This window comes from Malurus melanocephalus, unplaced genomic scaffold, assembly GCF_030028575.1.
Source record: "Malurus melanocephalus ecotype Western Australia unplaced genomic scaffold, MMel_1.1 scaffold_142, whole genome shotgun sequence".
In the NCBI taxonomy this organism is placed as follows: domain Eukaryota; kingdom Metazoa; phylum Chordata; class Aves; order Passeriformes; family Maluridae; genus Malurus; species Malurus melanocephalus.
Genome location: NW_026623374.1, coordinates 370006 through 393241, shown reverse-complemented (window position 1 = coordinate 393241; position 23236 = coordinate 370006). Strand labels below are relative to the sequence as shown.

General features: G+C 38.0%; 2 long non-coding RNA genes across 3 annotated transcripts in view; both read right to left on the bottom strand.

Moving 5' to 3' along the window:
- Positions 1-5642, bottom strand: part of LOC130576455 (uncharacterized) — a 44828-nt gene extending 39186 nt beyond the window's left edge. The window contains exon 1 of the long non-coding RNA XR_008965659.1: positions 5604-5642. This is a non-coding gene — a long non-coding RNA (uncharacterized LOC130576455). The remainder of the gene's footprint in view (positions 1-5603) is intronic.
- LOC130576454 (uncharacterized) overlaps positions 5640-23236 on the bottom strand; it is a 28924-nt gene continuing 11327 nt past the window's right edge. The window contains exons 2-5 of one of the 2 annotated variants that reach the window (XR_008965657.1): positions 16604-16789; positions 16299-16378; positions 14128-14303; positions 5640-5770 (exon numbers count right to left, since the gene is read on the bottom strand). This is a non-coding gene — a long non-coding RNA (uncharacterized LOC130576454). Of the gene's footprint in view, positions 5771-9960; positions 10688-14127; positions 14304-16298; positions 16379-16603; positions 16790-23236 lie in introns of both variants that reach the window. The other variant, XR_008965656.1, reaches the window with a different exon arrangement.

The window sequence follows — 23236 nt, the reverse complement described above, 5'->3', positions numbered from 1 at the left end:
AGTGAAATTAAGTAACACTGGCACTCATATAGCAAACATATTGTTACTGTTGGATATTTATTCAACAATACTGCAGGCCCTCAGACCCTTTAAACTAAAATTACATGGCTAGTATTTAAATGGACAATCAATGGTGCATATGTCTGTAGAGTTTGAGATACATATGGTTTGCTAGACTGAATCACCAGGTAAGCTTTTAACTACTTTTTTTTCATTATTTTTTCAGGAAAATATAAAAGAAGATAGGAAATGTTTAAAGATATCAGGCCCATTTGACAGCCTCAGGCTGATTAGAACACAAATTCCACACTGCACCTAATAATTTTAAAATTACATATTCAAGCTTTTCTAGAACTCTGGCAAYAGTACCATGAATCCTGGGAAAATTCATCTCATCCTCCTGATCTGTCATTTGCACTTCTGAGCAGTGTCTTGCTGTACTGCTGGCCAAGCTGAGTTTAGAAAAAAGTTCTTTTTAAAATTTTTTATTTGATAGGGGTTACACCATTATTCTGAGCCTCTAATGTAGGGTCTTTAATCATTTTACCCTGTTGGTTCAAGAAGCTTTCTCTTTTTCAGATGTTTTCTTATTTTAACTTTAAATATTACTACAGTATAGGAGCTTTTTCCTTCCACAGAACACTGAATTTGTCCTGATCTCCTCAGCCTGACACRTAATAACATCTTGAAATACATTCTGTGCCATGTTGAGGATTTATCCAGACACCACTTCTCCTTTTTTGACTTTGGACTATCACTAATAGAGRAAAACTTTCTAGAAAATACCAAAGACTGTACTTCTTAGTGGGAAAAATACAAGCCCGAACTGCTTCTGATGAACTAGAGAAATTCCTATGCCACTGAGTCAACCTCTTGTGAGTGTCACAAACCATAAATCATAAGTTGCTSATTAATAAGGCTCATAAATATCTTTCATACTATGGGGTAATACTTTTTATGTGGGAAAAAAAAACAAGAATTGCTTAAACTGTTTRCTTATAAACATTTTACTGCATGACATTAAGATTTCCTTTTTTTTATATGAAACAGCTGTAAAGTTAWTTCATTTTGCTTTTTAAGTATATAGTACAGATAGTCAAGCACAATGCAGTTTCATATTCTGTTTCCAAGAAAAGGGGCACAATCAACAGCAAGTGGCAATTTTACAAAGTAGCAGCTAGTATCTCAGAAAAACTAAATAAATCAGAAGGTTTGCCTAACACTGAAACTTTCACTGCCACAACTTTGCTAAAGGAGGAAAGAATTATGTTAGACCAACAGAAATCCTGATTAACTGAAGGGGTATCATCCCCACCCACCACCAAAAAGTTCCCATTTTGTTAACAGTCAAAACAAGCTCTGGCAAAAATGGTTCTCATTTGAAGCAGTAATTATGGAATTTGCAGTCTTAATTATAGAAATTGCAAGTATAACACAACCAGCAAACCTTGCATAGATAGAAACAGCYTCAGCCACATCTGTAAAATAGCAGTTATCAGAACAGTGCTTCCTGAAAACAGGTAGAGCAAAGGCTTAGCACCAGATCCAATGTCCTGTGGTCACRTTGACTTTTACTGCAAGTTGATTTTGAGACATACTGGAAAAACTAATTTTAAAAATAAAAGGCAGGCAACTAGATTTTCAGAAATGTGTGGAGTTTAAATTTAATTAAGCATGAGATTTACATTGTTTGGAACAGATCTATATTGGTGGATCTAAATTATAAAATAAACAAACAACTACCCATATATTATTTAGTTCCTGTTAAGGCCATCTTTGGAAGTGTAATGGCTTGTAGGATTGGATTTAAAATAATGKCCCCATAATAATGGCTATCAGTAAAAATTACCACTATTGATACTTAAACCCTAGATTTTCTAGAAAATTCAGCATTCAACATTTAGACACCTAACTCAGCAGATAGGCTTCCAAAAGAACTTTGTTCCCATTTTGGCACTGAAATGGATTAATTAAATTTTCAAGGACCCAGTGCTACACTGTGTCAGGCATTGTGGCTCTGCAGCAGTGGACCACTTCAACACATTTAATTTAACCACATAAACTGTCCCAGGGAGGCCATGGGGACATTTGGACACTTAAAAGCCCTCACAAAATCTGTTGTGCTGCTGGCTAAGCTTTCAGCAGCTCACAGGAGTGATCCCAAAAGTAGCAATGAAGCCTGGGCACATTTGAAAACCTTCCATRGATACTGAGCCTTGATTAAATTAAAATAAGTTTGTTCCCATTTGTTTGAGAATTTGCCAGTAGTTATGGCCTTGCTCTCTTGCTTGGAAAGGAAAGGRTGTAWAAGAAGTCCTGTTTTATAGAACAGAAAGGGAGAAAAAAAAATCAATGCCAAAGGTGAATATAATTACTTTGAAATCTACATCTGCCCTTCCATTAAGTACTGTAGACCTAAGCTCTGTGAACACCTTCACAATCCCCATTGCCATGTTTATTTCTCTTTATTTATTTACCTTTTTGTTCACTGATGTCCCTCACACATGGACACCTKCAAAGCAGTTGAAATCATTCCCTGTAAAGCATTCCCTCTGAATTTCTTTTCCCATTGGTTTTAGTTCAATTTTGGCTTTTCCACAGTCTTGGGCATTGCCTTTTTATTGTTTCTACCATCACTGCATTAAGCAGGGGTCACCATTCTTTCCATTCACAGTGAGTGAAAAGTGATTATTGCTGGTGAAGAGCAGCTGGGAAGGTGCCACCTTCAATAAACACAAAATAAAACGCTGCACAGAAATTGCCCTAAGGGCTGTCATAGCATCAGTGTGAACTATCAGTCACAACTGGATCACTGATCACTCTACAGATTGGAGAAGGCAGCTGCCACTGCCAGCAGGAGTTGCCCACTCCTACGCTACAGGACCATCCTGCTCCCCTCAGGCCCCCATGGCCGCAGGAATTCGGCAGCAATGGGAGCGTTCCTGCCCTGCCCCAGCCACGTGAGCCATCCCATCTGGCTGCACAGCCTACATTAGCAGCATTTCCAGCTCCTTCTGTTTCTGTGAAGCTGACAGCCTCCCAACTGCAGCTCCTCTCTAGTTCAGAGCAAGCACTGGTCAGGGATGCCAGGATGATGATGCTGTCAGTYCCAGCACTGCATCTGATGGCATCTCTCTGCTCCATGTGCAAAACCTCACACAGCTTTTGATCCCAAGTCTGTACTTTTACACATATACATTTACAGCTGTTAAAATTGCCAGCATTCTTCACCAAAAAGGACATTAACTCCTATGAATTTATTGCTTCCACAGAAAGCTTTTTGGATAAAGGGAATTAAAACCGTTCTTCAAAATGACGCACATTCTTATAATGTGTAGTAAACATCACACTAAAAGGGGTAACATTTATAAAAAAAACAAAAAAAAACAAAACAAAAAAAAACCTGCATTCCATGCAGCCGGCAGCTGTCAAGCATCAAAGATTTCATTTCAACATTATGTCAAAACCCATGATGCTTTAAGGTTCATCAAAACATGAGTACATCTCCAAGGCAGATGTCTTGACTCCTGAGGCTGTTGAATGGCTGGATTATAGAAAAGTTCCAAAACAAAAAAAGAGTTTAAAAAAAAAGGACCCATGTATCTAAAATTTTTGAGAAAAAAAAAGCCTCCATACAAGCACAGAAATAACATTCACCCTTACTTTTGGCTACAATTCTATTTTATCATCTGCATTTGCTATTTCTAGCACTCCTTTTCTCAGCTGCTAAGGCCTTTGTGATTTCACTTACACTGCAGTTCTGGGCAACTGTTATTGCTTTCTACTGGTGTTTTTCTTTCCTTTTCTTTATGTAGGTCTTAGAGATTTTATATATATTTTATTTCACATTAATAGCCCCTGCAAGAACATATCAAGCTAAGGWTTAAAAAAATACAGCTAAAAAACACGTAAACAGAAAAACAAATTGTGATTAATCTAATTTTGGTCCAAGAAAAAGTTATCTAGCACACTGATCCACAGAATGTGTTATATACCTGTGCTCTAAAACTAAAAAGTGGTAAAACCAATGTTCTCCAGAATACACAGAGATTTGGTCCTGTGCAGGGCCAGGAACTGGATTTAATGATCTTCCTGTATTCTCTCCAGCTCAGGATATTCTGTGATCTCAAATAGGTGAACTCTTCAATTCCAGTGGCATTAACTTGGCCCCAGGACCACTTAATATGGCCAAAAAAGCCAGTAGCAGAAATATTAAAGATATAAAAAAGTATTAATTGCATGAAGATACATAAAACCAGATCAGACTGGATTTATGAACCAAATTACATCAAAACATTTTATTGACTTCAAGGTTCTACAGGAAATAGCCATTGACATGAAGAACKCTAGGAGCAACAAACATCTAGACTCTCAGAAAGCCTCTGACAATTTTTCACGTGATGGATTWGTGCATAGAGTGTTAAATATTAACTGCCCTAAGGAAAATTTTGAGCCTGGATAAAGAAAATCATAAGACAAAGCAATTGGTTTATAGACAGAAGGAATAAGATGAGAATTTAAAGTATCAATTCACCATAACATGGCAAGAATTGTTTTGCATGGGATTTATATCACAGAGCTATTCTTCATATTTTGATTAACAATTTACAGAAAGAATTAAAAGATTAAACCTTTAATGTCTATTGTCATCAGCATCAGATTAAGAAATGGTTAAAACTAGAAGAAATATTTGTATTTTGATTAAAATATAAGCTCAAGGTGATTTGGGAATTTTAAATTCCACATGTGGAATGATGCAAGCAGAAATGGTAACTCCCTAATTAAATACAGGTCAAATAAGAGTAAAACATTGTAAAGAAGAATATGATCTAAAAAGGTATGATCACAGTTTTTACTTCTTCTAACACAAAACAGAAACAAATGTATTTTGCTTTTCTCTGAGAGGCTCTTTTGTAAGAAGGAAATCCTCATGGAAATCTAGAGGAGTTTCACCACTAATTTCAACAGGTCAAGATTTCTCCATAAGTGTGTGACATTGTTGGTTCTATGTTAATAAAGGAAATGTCACATGGGGCAATGATGAGGTTTGATGCAACAGGAAAGTTTTCCACGTGAGAGAAAACTGGAACAAGTGCAGATGGGATGGGTAAATGCACCCTGATGAATTTACCTGACTAATTTAATGATATACTTTCTGTAAATTAACAACAGTCACATGCATCAGATGTAAATGGACCTGTCTGAAATTACTTAACATGTGGTTCCGATAAATATATACTATACTGTAGGAAATTTCACTTTCCTAACATGCTTCTGGTTCACACCCATCTTTTCCCTTTGTGTGCAGAAATGAATGACTGTTACCTTCTGGACTGGTTCTAGAAAGTTAATAGATAATTTAGATGAGTTTCATCATTTTTTCTAATGAAGATGTTTGCTCCTTGACTCTCAAAGATGAAAATACACAGCAAGTCATTGAATCATTACTGGGGTTTTAACTGTATTGGTTCCACTGCTGAAAGCCACGTCCCTATTTACTGGGGAGGTGGAGAGCCTGGAGAGGGGTTGTCTTTGAAAGCTATCACATTGAAGTACATCCTCACAGAGAAAAAAGCATTTTATCCAAAAAGGCAACAGATTACCTCAGAAGGTGCAGTTCACTGCTATCTTACACCGTGCTGTCCCCACATGATAGTCACTCTTTCTTTACACCAAGTTAGTCTGTTGTGTTTGAATAGATCTTCAGCTTGTAAATTCTGTCAGATTCAGGTAYGGAATCTCGACATCACTGCCTCATCTTCTATCACACCTGCAGCAGGAACAGAAAAGATTCATGARGTCACTGAGACACCACAATTCACTATTCAGCACATTTGTGTAAAACTGCAACCAACTCCAGGGAACCGCCTTTGTCTTTTGCTTGTTTACTCTCATGAATCAGCTCTTTTGGATTTTTTGTGTATCTGTCTCAGATTCTGCATTTCTCTATCTATAAGAACTTTCCTCCACATGTACCTTCATTCTCCTTACACACACTCACTAGTCCCATTTCAGATACCTCATATAGCTAAAAGTTTAGGTGGAGCTGAAAATTCACAGAATTTCGGAGTCCAGACTACAATGAAAGCAAAAGCAGGGCAGAAATCACTGCTTTGGTAATATTCAAACTACAGGTTAATATTTTTCCACATTACCTGGGAAATTTCGTAGTATCCTAAGGCTACAAAAACATATCAATCAGAACATAAGTCTGAATACCACGCCCTGTGGAGGGAGAGATCTTGGGGACCCTGGTCCTGATCCATCCCCTATAGCCTCTCATCTCAGGAGCCTTCTGCTGTCACAGAGAGACACAGACTGACATTAGCCATGCTGGCTGGTTCCCTGTGTAATCCTGATCCACAGGTGTCTAATTGCAGAGAGAGGAGCAAAGAGAATGTCCTTATCAGTGACACCTCAGTCTAGTGATAGAATTAGCTGTGACAAACCCAGTTTACATTTTGSYTAAAACACCCACYAGCAAGCAATGTAACTTCAGGAAAAGCTTAATGTTAATGATTCCCTTCAAGCCTATGCTTCAGTTGGGATTAAAAGAGCACATGAAATTTCAGTGTCCGTTACAAACATCTAGGAACAACCAAGAGTATAGGGCAATGTAACTGGAATAAATACACAGACACAAACAATTACTCAGAAAGAATTCTGGAGTGGCTGTTCTTGACCAGCTCAATGTACAGTCAAGCCCTCAGTCAAGATGGTTTGCTAGGTCAGGGTCATACAGAGATGGTTTGTAACAGAGAAATCCTGTATTGCCTTGGTCAGCTGACTCATCCTCTGCAGGTGCTCATCTTTCATTAGGAGTTACCTACACTCTCATCTGGCATGCTTTGGCAAAATTAATAAAGTTATATGAAATAAATTGTGGTAATATCAATCTCATAAAAGTATGGATTAATTCAGAACAGAAAAAACAAAGTATAAATTAGTAACTTTAATTACTTGAGACAATCTCAAAGTTCATCTGTCCTTCATGGGATGTTGTCCCTTCAACAATCAGAGCAGTTGCTCCACATAAAATTCAACCTCAATCTGACAGCCCACTTCAAAACTCATATGGACAGCTTCATTCAGGAATGAAAAAGAGCATGTGGTCATGGGAGGAGGTTCCATGACACCTCTGAAACCTATGYAGGACCTCTGAAAAAAGACAAAACTGGAAGTATTGTTACAGATGAGCTATCAATAGATTATGAACTAAGAAAGCCAGGCAAAAACTGCTTAAAAAAATAGGTAAGGAAATTATAACATCATGAACAGAGGAATTAATTTCCAGGAAGGAGAGAGAAAATTAATTATTAGTGCATATTAATATATTTTTAACATATACTATATTAGTATATATAGTATACTATACTGTATCAGTATATCATAGAATATATTACATTATATTATGTTAATTATGTTATATTATTTCTATTATATTGTATACTCTATTATATTGTATTATATACCTGTATATATTAGAATATTCCTACCCAAAGGATCTGTTTCAGGGAAAGATTTTTTTGTAAAAATTTTATTTCTCAGTAAATGCCAGGCCATCCTTCATGCAAACATGGACTATTCTGTTTTGGTGCAAACATGGACTATTCTGTTTTGGTGCAAAAATGGGTTCCAGATCACCTATTCTTCTCATGGAAAAATCACTTTTAATATCAGACATTATGCAAAATATATTCATGTTGGCAGAAATGAACCTCTCTTGCAAGAAAGAATAAAAGATAAAAATATTAAGAATATTTTGAAAATATGTACGTTTTCATGCTAATCCCACTGCATAGCAGCTCTTACAATGTGTTCCTAGAATCATTTGTGTTGGGACAAGTTTCTGTCCATAGGATTTCAAGGGCTACCTGAAYCCAAGCCTCCTGCAGCATTATTTCACTAATCCTACAGCATCTTTGACATATAAGCATATTGTTGAGTCTTGCATATTCCAGTGATACTGGTTACAAAACAGCCCTTGGCAGCCTTTTCTATTGCATAATTACTCCTATGATGACTGAGCTGACTTTTGGTATAGAGTTTGAAACTTGGCCAATATCCTGCATTTTGAGGAGTCAAAAATATAAAATCTAAGTTTGGGGTCCATTTTTACAATAATTTGAACTGTTTCTAAACAGCCATATAAAGCCTAGGCTACCTTAGGCCTAATATTTTGAACACATGGAAGATTTTTGCTGTGAAGTTGCTGTGTTCTTCCACTGTATCTTTATTTCTGAARACAGRCCMGTCTTAGATCTTTTCTACTCAAGTCCTCCYTTCATTGATCATCCATATAAAAATCAGAATCAGTRKCTCAAGCCTCAATTTGRCAATGAATTTAAATYTRGACRGAACAAATTTGATTATTTTCAAAATAAGGGTTTTCTCTCTCCTGATGGGATTTAAGGTTTTTCATTATTGTTGTTTYCTTGTTAAGCAGTGGGAATAATTGAGGAGAGTAATCCACAGGTATCCCTTTGAACGCTCACAGACATTTTCAGGTCTGTTTTGTCATGGGTTGGTCCTGTCTGGATGGCCAACAAAGCTGCTTTATCATTGCCCTCATCAGCTGAACAGGGGAAAGAAAATATAACAAAAGGCTCATGGGTCAAGATAAGGACAGGGAAAGACCACTCACCAACTCCTGTCATGGACAAACTACTCAACTTGAGGAAAAAAATAATTATTACCAATCAAATCACAGTAGGATAACAAGAAATAAAACCAAATCTTAAAATAACTTTACCCCACTCATCTCTTTTTCCCAAGCTCATCTTTACAGGTCTGTKGTCTCTGGTCAGTCCATCACATGCTGCCTCTGCTGCCTCTTCCTCCTCAGGGAGAGGACCCCTCATCCTTTCCTCCTGCTCTCATGTGGGGTCACACAGGAGACAATCCTTTACAAAAGAGTCCTGCCAGCAAACCCCCTCCAGTGTGGKYTCCTCTCTCTCCATGGGTCCACAGGTTCTGCCAGGACTCTGCTTCAGGGTGGCTTTTCCATGGGGTCACACCCACCGTGCTCGAGTGYATGGTCCCGTGGGCTGTGGATCTCCGTGGGCTGCAGGGSCACAGCAGCCTCACCCTGACCCTAACACAGCTCCCAGGGAATCTCTACATCTGCAGCATCCTGCCCCTCCTTCTCCACTGCCCTTGGTGTCTGCAGAGCTTTCACTCTCACATTGTCACTGCCTCCAGCTGCAGTTTTCTCTTGCACAGKTAATTTTCTCCCTTCTCAAGTTTGTTAGCTCAAAAGGGCCACCAGTGTCACTGACAGGCACAGGGGAAGCTTCTGGTGGTTTCTCACAGAAGCCACCCCTTGCCACCAAATGCATTTTTATATCTTTAGATTCCAGCATGCAGTGACRTCTACAACATTTTGCTAGCCCATTTATGATGTCATTTTCCACTACCAAAGCAAGAAACACTCCTCAGACAAGAAAGGGACAATGACATTCACAGCAGCTTTCATACCCTGAGCACTCATTCAGATTAGATGACASGGTACAACTGAAGAGTGAGAGCTTTATTTGAATTAATAACACTCTCAGGGGGTAGAAGAAGCTACTGTCCCAATAACCCGCCTTCCTATGATAAAATTAATTCCAGTATTACCCATAATTTTAATGGGTTGTTTACTAGACTGCTAGAAACACTGGATTAGTGATAGGAATGTGTTAATTCCAACACTCATAGAAATATTTTTTACCCTTCCGGAGTAGTAAAAATGCTCAACAAAGGCTCAGTTGCTATTTACAGTTTGAACACTGCAAGTGAATAAATGTTGCAAGGTGTTTTGTTGGTGAACTTCAGTAAGCATCATTAAGGTGGAGCAATGAGTAAAGATCCAAACAAAAAAAAGGCTGTTGCTCTGAGCCAACATTTCTTTCTGCACTTCAATACAGGAGAAAAGCCACCAACACAGGGGAAAGAAAARAATAAAATGAAAGGCTTTACCTTCACGGTACACAACAGTCTTTGCTGATTCTTAGATCTTTCTTCTGTGCTTCCTAATAACATGAGCTGTCAATGTTTGCTCTAACACTTGGATCACTCTGCAAATATATGGTGAATTAGCAAGAAGAATTCAAGGACATTTATCACAATAAATATCATATATATACCCCTCAAAAGCCTGTATTYGTTTCAATGTCATGACTTTTGGAAATACAATTATTCAGTGAAAAATGTTACAATTATKCCCTGTTCCATTCTAAAGAAAATCAAACAAACTWAATTTTAAGRTATTCTTTTGGTGATTTGGGTTTTYTCCTCCCTCATTTGACCAAATCCTTGGGCAAGGAGCTTATTTGCTAAGGTMAAAAGCAGCAGAGACTTTGCAAGCAGGAAACTCTATTAATATTTAACTTGGACTAGAATTCCCCATGTGTTGGTGGAATCAATGCACAGTGACCACAAGAGTTGGTACTGATAATCTATTTACCTGGAGTAATATCTCTGAAAAGTTTTGTAGTGACCATAATGCAATTAAAATATCTGCTTTTTCCAAGTTTAATACTTCTGGCATCTGACAAAAATGAAGCATTTCTGGTAAATGCTTTTTACATGCTTTTTATTACTCACAAACATTTATGAGGCTAACTTTCCTTTGCCAAGGCTGAATTTTGCTTTGCTTCTTGACTGTTTAATGCACAGTGATGCTGCTGTTCTAACAGTGCAAAATCTGTAAAGTAAAACATCCAAATCAGTGTCATTTTTTATGAGGGAAACTGAAGAAAAGGCAAAAACAAAATGTCAAAAWTTTTTTAAGGCTTTACCAGGTATTTCTCAAATTCCACAAAGGTAGTGGTACCAGCACATTTTTGCAAAACACATTTTCTAAAAATCTTCTCTGTCCTTTAGTCAGGAACAAAATGAAAATGTGGGAAATAAGCATTACCTGAAACCTCAYCAGGGTGACCAATTCTCTATTCTATCATCAGTCACCATGACCAACTCCCAAGTCATGATACAAAGCTAAATTTCATCCTGCTTTTTCATGAAAGTCAAATGTGTCCCTGCCTTTAATGAAATCTATAAAACCTTTATATTCATAGCAAGAAAGAGAACTCTGTCCTACATCACCATGCTTCAACATAYCTATCTATAAATAAACAGCTAGAGAACTTAAGAATTCAATTAAGTTTTCATTTCTCTCAGTCAACTGCAGATCACAGAGGAAGCRCCAATGACAGCAAAGACAGATGATGAAAACATGATCAATTGCTATCACTTCAATTTAGRTAAAAAGTCACTCACTTTTCAGCTCTGCTTGGTGCCCAGAAGAGATTAGATTAAAACTAAATCAAGAGAAAAATAAAAAATCTAAACAACAGCCAGAGAAAACCTTTTCCAGGTCTTTTAAATGTCCTCAGTTAATCCTACCATGTAAAGTCAGGCTACTAGCAATGGCTAAAAGCAAATTCCAGAAAATGATTCCTTTGAAAGTTATCAGTACTGTAGAGCCTTCAGAGAAAAGGAGCGTGAGAAGTTAGACTATCTGTTTAAGTTGTCTACCTCTATACTGGATTTTGGACTATATTAGAAAACTTTCTAGAACTTGMCTGGGGCAAACATTACAAATTCTTGTGTCTGCATTACCCACTATCGTGTACCATAGTGCTATGCATGATTCCCAGAAGTTCTGGTGTTATTCAATAAAATCACTGCAGAGATTTGCTGAGATCTGTCTATCACACCCTGATTTATTTCTGTTTTGGGAAARTATAGATAAAGCACTGATGCACGATCAGCAACTGGCACTTTAATTTGTATTGGATAACACTTCTGCAAGTGGCTTCATAAATCGAAAYACAAAGAACATGAATTTAGCTCATTGTTACAAACAGAACACAAGMAAAGGGAGAAGACATCTGTTTCACCACCACAAGGCTGTCATCACATATAGGAATCTATAAAACAACAGAAGGAAAAAATCTTGACTTTATTTAAAAAGAAAACACATGCTTTAAAAACTGAAGCTTTACCCTTGGTTCATCCTACCAAACCCTGCATACAGCAGCAGTTCAAATATGAACAGCATATCTCAGCAGGCAGAATTAGCACCAAAGGAAACATTTTAATGAGAACAATATTAATCCTAGATTTTATCTTTCTTCTGTCAACATTTGTCACCACGACAAATTACACAGTCACTTAACACATTGTTTCATGATGCCCAGCCCTGTGGCTGAGCACACACCGACACCGTGAGCTGTSTGGAACCAAGTGTAATGCCAGCTTATGACCTTGCACCCCACAGAGAGACCCCCCCGGACACAGAAACCTCTCAGCCCATCACTGAATGGCACAGCTGGGCTCACCCACCCCACCTTGGGGTTTATTGCACATCCCACACACAAACAGAGCTGCACCAGGAGCACAGTTTCTATTGTCACCTCCATGTGATATGAATAATCCTTTGGCTTAAGTTGTCTTTTCTAGCTGTCAACAGTCAGTGTAGTACAAGACAAACAGAATTTTTCAGTAATGAAAAAGGACCAAAATTTTTAAAGYATCACAAAATATTGCTYTTCTTTGACAAAAATGTGGTATGACTTGGCCAAATTACCTCATGAGGCCCCATGTTGGCTCAAAGAGGAGGACACTGTTGGAACACTGAATCAAAAAAATTTGAATGTTTTTCTGCCTCTGCTGCTAATATAAAACTGGTTTTCCTTCAAGCTTTCTATTATTTAATTCATAGAGGGCCACCATCTAGGTCAGCTTGGGKCTTTTTTGAGAGTAGCTAAAGAGAAGCAGAGAGCAGCAAGCACCACACAAMMAGTGRAAGTGCTGGCTATGCACTTGGATAYGTACAGGGAACAAAAATGGGATAGAAAATTCACTCTAGATAAGGCAAGCAAAACAGTGGCATCCCAAAGATCCACCAGGCAGAAAGGTTACAAGACTGAAGAACAGACTCCTTCACATCCCATGGAAGCCACATTTTCTGAACAATTCAGAAGTCCCACCCTGAATATTGAGTCAGTCCATTCAGAATCCCTCATCCCCACTCTATGCTGGCTGTTGTCTCTGCAGCTCCATATAAACTGTCAATTAATAGTGACATTGTTAATAAGTCTTCTCCTATGTGCACAATAAAGTCCAAATCTTAGTTCAGGACTGAGAAATGCCATGGAAAACATAAAAGGCTTGATTGCACAGTATCCAAGGCTCATGTCCCTCTCCCCATGATCATTTCTACACAGAAGTTACCTTGGCATGATGGCCAGTGGCGGTCACAAAAGCAAACAGTAGAGGTAGTGCAACAAATTTTTGCTGGATATCTCTGGGAAGACCTGATGGATGCAAGTTTTGATGTGTTTTTGGTAGGTATTGTCTTTATGCTCACACAGTTTCACTGAGCACAAACAATAACTCCACACTTGACGTGATGCACACCAGGAGTTGTCTGGCTGGTGTGCAACACACCAGGGAAAAGGGGCTGCAGTCAACCAGCTACATGTTTGGACAAGTCTAAAATTTCACAAGATTACAGACATTTGCAAAAGCACTGCTTGGCTCTGAGGTTTTCGTTGGTGGTAGCTCCCATATTCTCGTACCCATTATTATTAAACTATAACRAGAACATGGAATAGCTGCAAAGAGCAGCATTTTCTGCAAAAAGGCAGGAAAAGGGGAAGTGTAGTACAATGGTTAAATTTCCACTGATGCATAATGCCAGAAAATGCAAGTTTAGGAAACTGAAGATTGCATTTTTTTTTAAAATTTTAGGAAACCATTGCTATTAAACAACACTTTTCACTGAAAAAYGCAGGACTGGTTCCTCTGCTGCAGTTTGATACATTAATTCCAAAAATTTCTGGCATTATATTGCAAGATTAACTGCACTGCAAAGTGCCATGGTTACTCAACAAAAGTGAGGAAAAAATGAAAATATAAAARTCAAAACACACACCAATATAAATACTAATTTTGAAATGAAATAATGAATTATTATTTTGGAAAAGCACAGTAACCCTACCCTCAAAGATAAAGAGACACCTATCAGTTATATTCTCTTGTTGCCATTCCTGAGGAAGACTGGAGAATTATTACTGTAGCAAAAAACAGAAGCACCAATAATACTTCCTCTAAACAAAATTTATTATTTTACCCAACCTTATTCATGCAGCATCCCATCTTCAAACTACATTTTCTTCCTTTCCTCTCCGACTTCCTCCACAGGCACACGGGAGGGATGAAATCTATCTGCAGATTTCACCATAACCAATAGTTTCCATATTTATGAAGACCCAGAAGCTAATGTAAGCTTAGTGCAGAGATGACAGTTGTGCCTAAGCAGAGGAAACACAGGGGGAAAAAAAAAAGAAAGAAAAAGGATGAAACAAAACACCTGAAGTAGAAAGCCTAGCTCAATAGTAGCTTTTTAGATCTTCTAAAAAGATCAAATCAAGACAGAATATAGGCAGAGTAAGCCTTGTCTAAACTAGGGCTGCTCAGAGGATACACTTTAGCAGACCTGCGATACCTTTGCCTTTTACAGCAGTGAAGCAAAGGGTGCACACATCACAGCACCATTTTGCATTATGTGGAGCATCAACCACATAAAACCAGTTCTGCTTAGTTGTGTGATTATTTGTGGAATTCTGGGATCTGCTGCCATATTATTTTTCAGAGACATTTCTTTTCCTAGATGCCCTGAGTAGCATTCGATTGATTAGCGTGGGTTTTCTGGCTTAGTCCCTAAGCTGATTTGAACAAACCATTTTTTAATATCGTGAAACACACGTCCATGATTGCAAATTGTTTAACAAGACTCAACAAACAAGTCCSTTGGTGGTCCTGAAGTTTCTTAAAAGCAGATGATGAGGTACAATTTTATAGATTCTCTTTCCTATTTGTGAAAAGCTGCTAAGGTCGGAAATAGGCTTTAGTGCAAACAAGGGGCATTGTCAGACAATAAAGAGACAATTGCCTGTGTTAGCACAACAATTAATTTATTTGCAGAGAACCACTCAGTCTATTTGTTACCAGAAATGTGCTAATTATTCCTGCTAATTACATGCAAAACCTTCATTATCACCTATATGAGGAAGAGGACCCCTCAGGTTTCAGTGACAAATTAATTACTGTGTTTTCCTTCTCAGTGTACTTCTTGACAGTCCCTGTTATCTGGAAAATAAATTGGCTAGCAGGAAGCTTGTCTCTCAGAGACATTCTGCAAACTAAAAGCAAACATACCAATATCATATCCAGTCACTACTGCTATTTTTTCAGGCAGGTATAATTCTGAAGCTTGTCATACTGCCTGCTCTACTACTTAAAACATAAGATACTTCATTTTTCACTTGCATATGTAGCCCACTCCTCAGACCATTGTATGTTTTGTGTATCTAGAGGTCTAGATAAGCCCCTAATTTATCTAAGCAACCATATTAGTGTTTTCTGCAATGTTCTCCCTCAGAGGCAGGAAATCCCCAGAAATAGCTAGACAGAAACTTCTTTATTCTTCAAGTCTACCTTCATTCTTGCCTTTCACTCCAAGCCTTTAAAAACCTCAGCAACAATATTGCTAATAATACACTCAGCCTCCATACCCTGTACTCCTGAATACAGAGTTTCTATCTGTGTATCTTGGTTTTCCTCTTGTGTCAGAAGGTAAGTTCCCCAAAAGAACAGACATCTCTTTTGTGTATTCTTGTTGTAATTAGCATGTCTTAAACACTACTCAACTGTAATTATTACTAACAGAAGTAGTAGCAGTAGAAGTAGCRGAGGTAGTAGGAGAACTATGAGGAGAAAGCACAGTGCAAGTTTTCCAAATGAAATGCATTTCCCAGAAATGCAGGGAAAGATTCAACATTTGGAGGCTGATACTGCCTTTGTCATTTTTTTTTTTTTAAAACAAACTTTAATTACAAACCAGCAAAGAAAATGCCAAACTCTTATGTAACCACAGCTATATGTACATATAATTTTTATTTTAATTTTAGTCCACAATTCTATCTGAGGTTCRGGCATATGTGCATTGTCTTTGTGTGATCTAGCTCAATATCTACCTTCATTCAAATAAATCAAAAAGAAAACAAGTAGATAAAAAGGAGGAGTAATGTGCTTCATCTGACTGCAGTAAGTTGAGGATTTTTTTAAGTCAGAGACATTCACGTAACAGATAGAATGTGCATGGTTTTATTTCCCAAAAATAGTAACTCATAAAATTATTCCTAAAGCTCAGTCCCTACCAACAGCACAGAGTCTTCTTTATCAATAGGTATTAGTCCAATCCATGAGGATAATAAACAAAACTTTTGACATATAAAAAATCTTACCTCCAAATGCCAGCTTATTACCAGGCTTTTTGTTCCAAAGGATGGGAAGGGTTCCTTGGCATAATCAAAAAATCACATCCCTGAAATTTTAAGCACACTTTTTTTAAGCACTACATCACTCTATATGACTGAAAACCTCAAAAGAGAAGAGATTAGCATTGCTGCTATGCCTCTAACAAGTGCCCTCCAAACCCAAAGTAGATCAATCCAAAAAAATGTAGAATTATCCTACTATCAATCCATTGAAAATTGGACTCAACAAGGAACAGTTTAGAAACGGAATGAAAAAGCAAGACATAACTTACTCATGACAGAAAGATCTTCTTTAGTTTATCACAGCAGGTCAATCACCAGATTCTTTTATCTGCTTGTCAATAACAAGAACAGCAACATTTGACCGACCCTGAGTGATGATTGGCAGCAGAGATGCCCTCTGGCAGCAAAGGTGGATTCTAAATCTGAGGGGCAGTTGATGGGTGGGGGAGAATAATCTGAAAAACAGAGATGCATAAAGAGAGCTGCACAGCATCARAATTATTGAGAACTGGACATGAAGGGGACAATGGAAAAGCAGGTGATTCTAGACTGCTTTTGCTATGACAYGGAAGAGGAACAATACATTGCTTTCACAGTGAAACATTTGAGCCATAAAATAATGAATATGCCTAGCAGGCAAAACCTTTCTAATTTGCYTGGCCTGAATTATGAGAACATATTTTTGGCCTGGCCTATACCACAAAATATGAGTAGGATTAAGAGCATTCAAAGTAGYTGACAAGATGCTGAAGCAGAAGAGAACGTTCCCACAGAGACTAGAAAACTGGGGTCAGCACTGGATTAGCTGACACATAAACTGCATCTTGTGTTCCAAAGGCTTAATCGCTCCACTTAAACCTATCAGCATACAAAAGCAGCAGTAGAAAAAAATTATAAACTCTGTCACAGCAGAGTTGCATTTTGGCAACTATGACAAAGAATGACTCAGTAATATTTCTTACTTTTTCCCCRTGTATGAAGCTTTTAGAGATCACTTCCTCCCTTCTTAATCAYTTACATCCAGATAAGAATTTCTGTAGTCAGAATTGTTACAGTTGAAAAAGTTTGGTAGTCAGGGCTATTTTCTCAAATGCAGGAGCCCAGGGACTTACACAGCTACAGCTACAAAGGATATGGATCCACTTCYCCTGAAACTAACACTTGTCTGTCCAGTTCTCCAAGACAAGAAGTAAATACTGAAGTGGAAAAGAACTGATCTAACTCAGAATTAAGTATTACTAGCAGAGTTTTTGGTTTTTTAATTAAAAACCATGTGCACTAAAATACCAAGAAATTGAAAGGGAAGTAGTTGTTTGGCATGGGATTATTTTAGATCTACTTTTTCCTTCAGGTTTTCACATGGTCCTGCATAAACATTTCCTGGCTCAATATTGTGTTTGCTCACACCAAAGTTCTTCCACAGACGCTTTTACTTCCTGCTGCGAAGAAGGGGGAGGGCAGGCAGTGTGAGTGTAGCACTATTTATCCTCCTCAGACAAGGTTTGATTTAGAAAAGAACCAGTCACAACTTGCTGGGTACCAGAAGCCGAATAAATTATTTTACTGTTTGATTATCCACATCATTCAAAATCTGCGTCAGTGGCAATTGGCTTCATCCCTGTCACACTGAGACCTGGGCTGCACAAGTTTGTCTCACAGAGAAATGTGAAGTTTCTGGATATGAAGGCTCCTGGAACTGTTGGTTTTCAAAAATTCTGCCTTGGAMTGAGCACCTTAACTCCTCCCTGTTCTGTAGCACAGCTAAAATGGAGCCATCCTGCTGGAGCCTGTAGAGCCAGCAGCTTCCCCAGGGATCCCCCACACCCTTCCCCTCACGCTAACGAGCCGCTAACTAACAGAGTAAATAGAAATAAATTAGCAACAAACTCATTCTGGTCGATGTCAAGGAGGAAGAGAATCCCTAAGAGGAATTTAAACAGGGGAAAAGATACACGAGCTTCACAGTCCATTGTATGAAAGAGTGCTTGTGCAAGATACCGAATTTAAAAAAAAAAGGAAAAAYTTTCTTAAACAAAAGACAGACATAAGACTTGTTAAACAAAATGGAAAGTAAGTCTCCAAGGCTTGCACCACTAATGGAACTGAAGGGGAGGGATGAAAAATGTTACCATTATCTCTATCTCAGGAAGTCCCAAAACCATGATTCAGTAGAAGGTAGGAGAGTACACTGAGAAAGGATCATTACGTGCTTGACATTTTCTTATACGCTACCCCAGGCTGCTGTCAGAAACAGGATACCCAGCTAGACAGATGTTTAGTCTGATCCTGCATGACTGTTCCTCCTCTGTGATAGGAAGACATAAATGTGGAGAGGAGGAAAGTTATGTGCAACTCMGGGATCACATGAAACTTGGAGTTGATGCAGGCACAGCACCTGACAGTGAGGAGAGTCAAACCAAGGCACGTCAGCTCTGGGCAAATTCTGATCAAGGACTTTACCTCTGGGAGAAGTTCACACTGTTCAAAATCCTTCTCATGGACTCTAAGACTTGTCTTAAGGACATAGGGCACCTTTGGAGTGAAATCACTTCCCCTAGCCTTCTCTAGTCCTTCAGTTACATATTTCATTCTTTACCAAAAAAAAAAAAAAAGTTTTCTCTGATCTGTGTGTAAATTATNCAAAAAAAAAAAAAAAAGTTTCTCTGATCTGTGTGTAAATTATCCATCATGCTATTGACAATGTGGACGTTTTCTGCACTGCATTATCTAGCTCTTCCCAAGAATATAAATCTTCCCAATGCCACCAGTCCTTCTGATATTCAAGTCAAAACTTATTCACAAAGGTCAGCGTTTGTTATCCTGCCACCAAGAATTTGGGAGCTAAAGCAGATATGTAGAGAAATCTTGCAATATAGTGACAATGTCACAATGTCAACTGTAATTTCTAAGYTGTGCATAGATCACCCAAATCATCACAGCTCAAACACAGCTGGAACAATTCCTAGTCAGAAAGAGTTTTACTTCCTACTTTACTACGGAAAGGGAAATAGGTAACAACAGTCACAAGAAATTTTCTTTCAGCACAGCCATCAGAAAGACTACCTGTTTTTGCTCCTAGCCACTGTAACTCATGCTCTTTCAGGCAGGTTTGCTAAAGAAACTGTATCTAGAAAATGTTATACAACAGTTGCAGCAAGAAGCCTATAGAGCAGCCTATTCACTGTGACAAATCACACTGAGCTTGCTGCACACCAATACTCAATGTTTTCTTCCGGGTCACTGAATTGATTCTGGTTCAAATTCCTGACAAACCATTTCATATGTAAAGACATTAAATGACTAAACCCATTTTCTTCTGCTAGCTGGGTCTAGCATCTAGGAGCTAGGGTAGCCTGCAAGGCCATACACAGCATGATACAAGCACACTCAGACATTTCTCAGATGACTATCCTGCCACTGTAATGTTATATAAAAGGGAGCTGCTCCATCTTTCTCACAGCAGCAGCTGCTGTCACTGCTTTATGAGGAGATGAAGCTCTCCAAGGATATTGTGTGCTCTGGAACACTCACCAGATCAGCTGTCCCAGGTAATTCTGATCCCATAACATCAGCTTCCTGGATCCTCATCAAGCTGACAGAGCAGGGCAATGAGCTCTGCCAAAACAGAGCTGTTTTGGACCTCAACTGCAACCAGCATGGCAGGCACCATGGGACAGCAAAGCTGCTCATGGAGTTAAGTGTCACCAGGGCTAGACTGCAATTAAGAAGGCACTCTTAGAGCCACTGTTTTGGATTTAAATAGCCTACTCTTCCAAATCTCAGGTAAACAATGYGTGACTTCATTGGTCTACTTCTCTCAGCAGTATTGTACATGCTACAAATTTATTGCTCAACTGAATGASAAAGTTACTTACTGGTTGTGTGCACCATGGCCTGATCCCTAAGATGAYTCTTCAGGATAGGTAGATTACATGWAAATAGTTATAATGGAATGATTTTCACTATGCAGGAAATCCCCTCATGTCACTTCAGCCAGCTTATAAAACCAGTATTTGTTTCATAAAGAGAGGGTGATGTGGTGGCAATACCAGCTTAAGCAACAGCTTCAACAAGGTCAGACCTGGCACTTAACAATAATACTCATGAGCAAAGTTTAAAACACATGGGGCAACTGTACAGAAAGCAATGTCTTTCTCTCTGCTCAGATAACAGATGAGGAAGCACAGACATGTAGTTTAAATTAGAGAGCARAATCCATGTGTTTGTGTTATAATAATCAATGTCACCTTGCACCAGAAGAAACAATACACATGCAGAAGGATTTCTTTCAAGATAATACTCTTTAAATTACATTGGTATACATTTTTAGTTAACAGCTATATACTTTTTCTGCTCTGAGACTCTTGCACACTGGAGACTTGCACAACAAGCTGGCACACAAGGTAAGATTCACACTGCATTAAGAAAAAGAGAAGTTCTCAAAACAGCAACAGAGTTGTTTAATTTGCCTTACCCTACACTGTCCATCAGAACAACACTTGTTCTTATTGCTGTGTCTATGTAAAAAGAGATACACAGATGGATATTATGTTAATTCACAAAAATATTAAAGACCTCTCATCAATGTTTATATATCAAGGAGTGCTCTTAATTTCCATCATAATGCCCATTCCAGTCATAACATGGTGCTCTTCTGGAAGACCACAATTAATCTGCTACCTCTCCAAATAATATTTCAGTGATTTTGGTTTAGGACTTSTTCCAGGTCAATAGTCCCTCATGACTGAATCTGTGTTTCAACAGGAAAAACTTTGCTGGGATAGGCAGGGGGAAGGTAATTTCCACTAAACCTGTAATGCTTACCAGTGATATTGAGCAGCAAYGTTTTTGATGCTGTGCAACACCAGATGAGAAATCACTTTCTAATTAAATGGGAAAGTATTGTCTATATGAGGTAAGAGCCAGCTTCTGAGTGTGGAAGTAATACCATTTTCTCATTTTGCAGGGTAGGTCTGCCCTGCTTCTTTAAAAGAAAAAAAAAAAATGAGTGTGGAAGTAATACCATTTTCTCATTTTGCAGGGTAGGTCTGCCCTGCTTCTTTAAAAGAAGACACTGTGAAAAAAAAAAAAAAAAAAAAAAAAAAAAAAAAAAAAAAAAAAAAAAGACCTTAGAAGGATTTGCTATGTATGCCATATAGAAACTGTTATTCCCAAGGCTCCACAACTCCTAAGTGTTTCAAAAACAGACACAGAAGAATGAGAAAACCAGGCAGGTGACAATAATGGCATCGGCAAAATACCTTATGCCTCACTCAGGTATTTTATATTCAAGGCACAAGTTACAACTCATAAATTTCATTAAATCTACCTAATTTATACCAGAATCCATTGCCTCTTTGTATTTCAAGGGAATAGAAATACATGAGAGATTGTGGACAAAAGTGATATTTCTTGTAGGAATAAAATCCAAACAGAAAAAGAGAGAGACTTAGGCTTAATCTTCCTTATTATTTGATAAAAAAGCATTTTCTGAGTAAAGGTACAAGTTATTTGTGGTTTTGATCACTCCTGTACRCTGTTCCATACCTAAGAGTAGAAAATGTTTCAAATATTTAACAAATCAGGGCTAATTATACAGAATAATTGAATCCTTAATATAAAGCCTGAGAGACTTTATTCTTCTAACGTTACTTGCTGCTGATGTGAATACCATGAGAAGAGATAAAGCCACAGACCTGCTAATACAAAGAAGACAGTTAAAAATTACTTTCAGTTTTGAGAAAAACACTAGGCTCTGAATATAAGTTAATTATTAAAGTTCAATTCCCTTCTTTTCCCAAAAAAAGTTATTTTAATTACTGCTTTTTTATGCCAAGTGTCTGCTTAACTTAAGAGAAGAAATGACTTTTTATTTGAAGCATTGCCTACTAGAAATAAGAGTTACTCAAGGGCAGTGTTTTATTGATAAAGCCTTTTTCTTAATAATCATCATATGTCATAACATTTCACAGGATTCATGAGGTTCATATTTTTTCAAAGGCAGAAACAACTGGAAGTTCTGATCAGAAGCTACAAAAAACCCCGAAGCACTGTCTAAAGTTGGAGTCATTTTTGCATTTTAAACTCCAGGTATGGTAAAAGTCATATCTTCATAAAAGTAGGAGAGGTAATTTGTTACCATAAGAGCCACCATTTTTAAACTGTTATGAGTATTTGCATACATTTACATGCACTGAAAGCACAGCCATTCAGAGCAACCAAGGTTCATTATGAAGACAAACATGCTGAGTATGACTGAGTGACAATCCACACAATGGCTGAATTAAACTTTACATTCACCCACCATTTTTCTGAGGAGGAGGAACAGCTAAGGATGCCTTACATCTCTTCAGCCACTTTTTATTTTTGATAAACCCTGGGGCTGCCTCTGTTAAGGTGAGAGAATGCACGAAGCAGCCCATTCAGCCYGTTGAAAACCTCTGCTATGGTCTCTGACTTCTAGCAGGCAAGCTTAAATGAATCTCTCTCAAACAGTGGAATAGGTAGGAAAACTGGTTTATCAAAAAGACATACACAGTTCCCTTAAACRGTTCAACTTTAAGGCATGTCTGCATGCATTCCTACTGCCTGTGACAATAGTAACACTTCCTTTCAGCCTAATAGGTCCTGAGCCCCATCCTTTGTCTGCTGATTAACTGCTCTATTCATTGACCAGACCACTAATTGCATGCTCCTTATAGTTACCCTACATTACTGTAAGAATTAATGAGACACAATTACAGCTCCCAGAAATCTCAGGCCTAGCCAACTGCAAAGCACTCCAACTGAATAAGAACTCCCCAAGAATAAAGAGAAAAATTCAGCCCATTGTTCACAGGAAGCAGAATGTTTTTTTGTTAAAAAATTGTATTTATTTGAAGCTGTTTCATAATTAGGCCCTG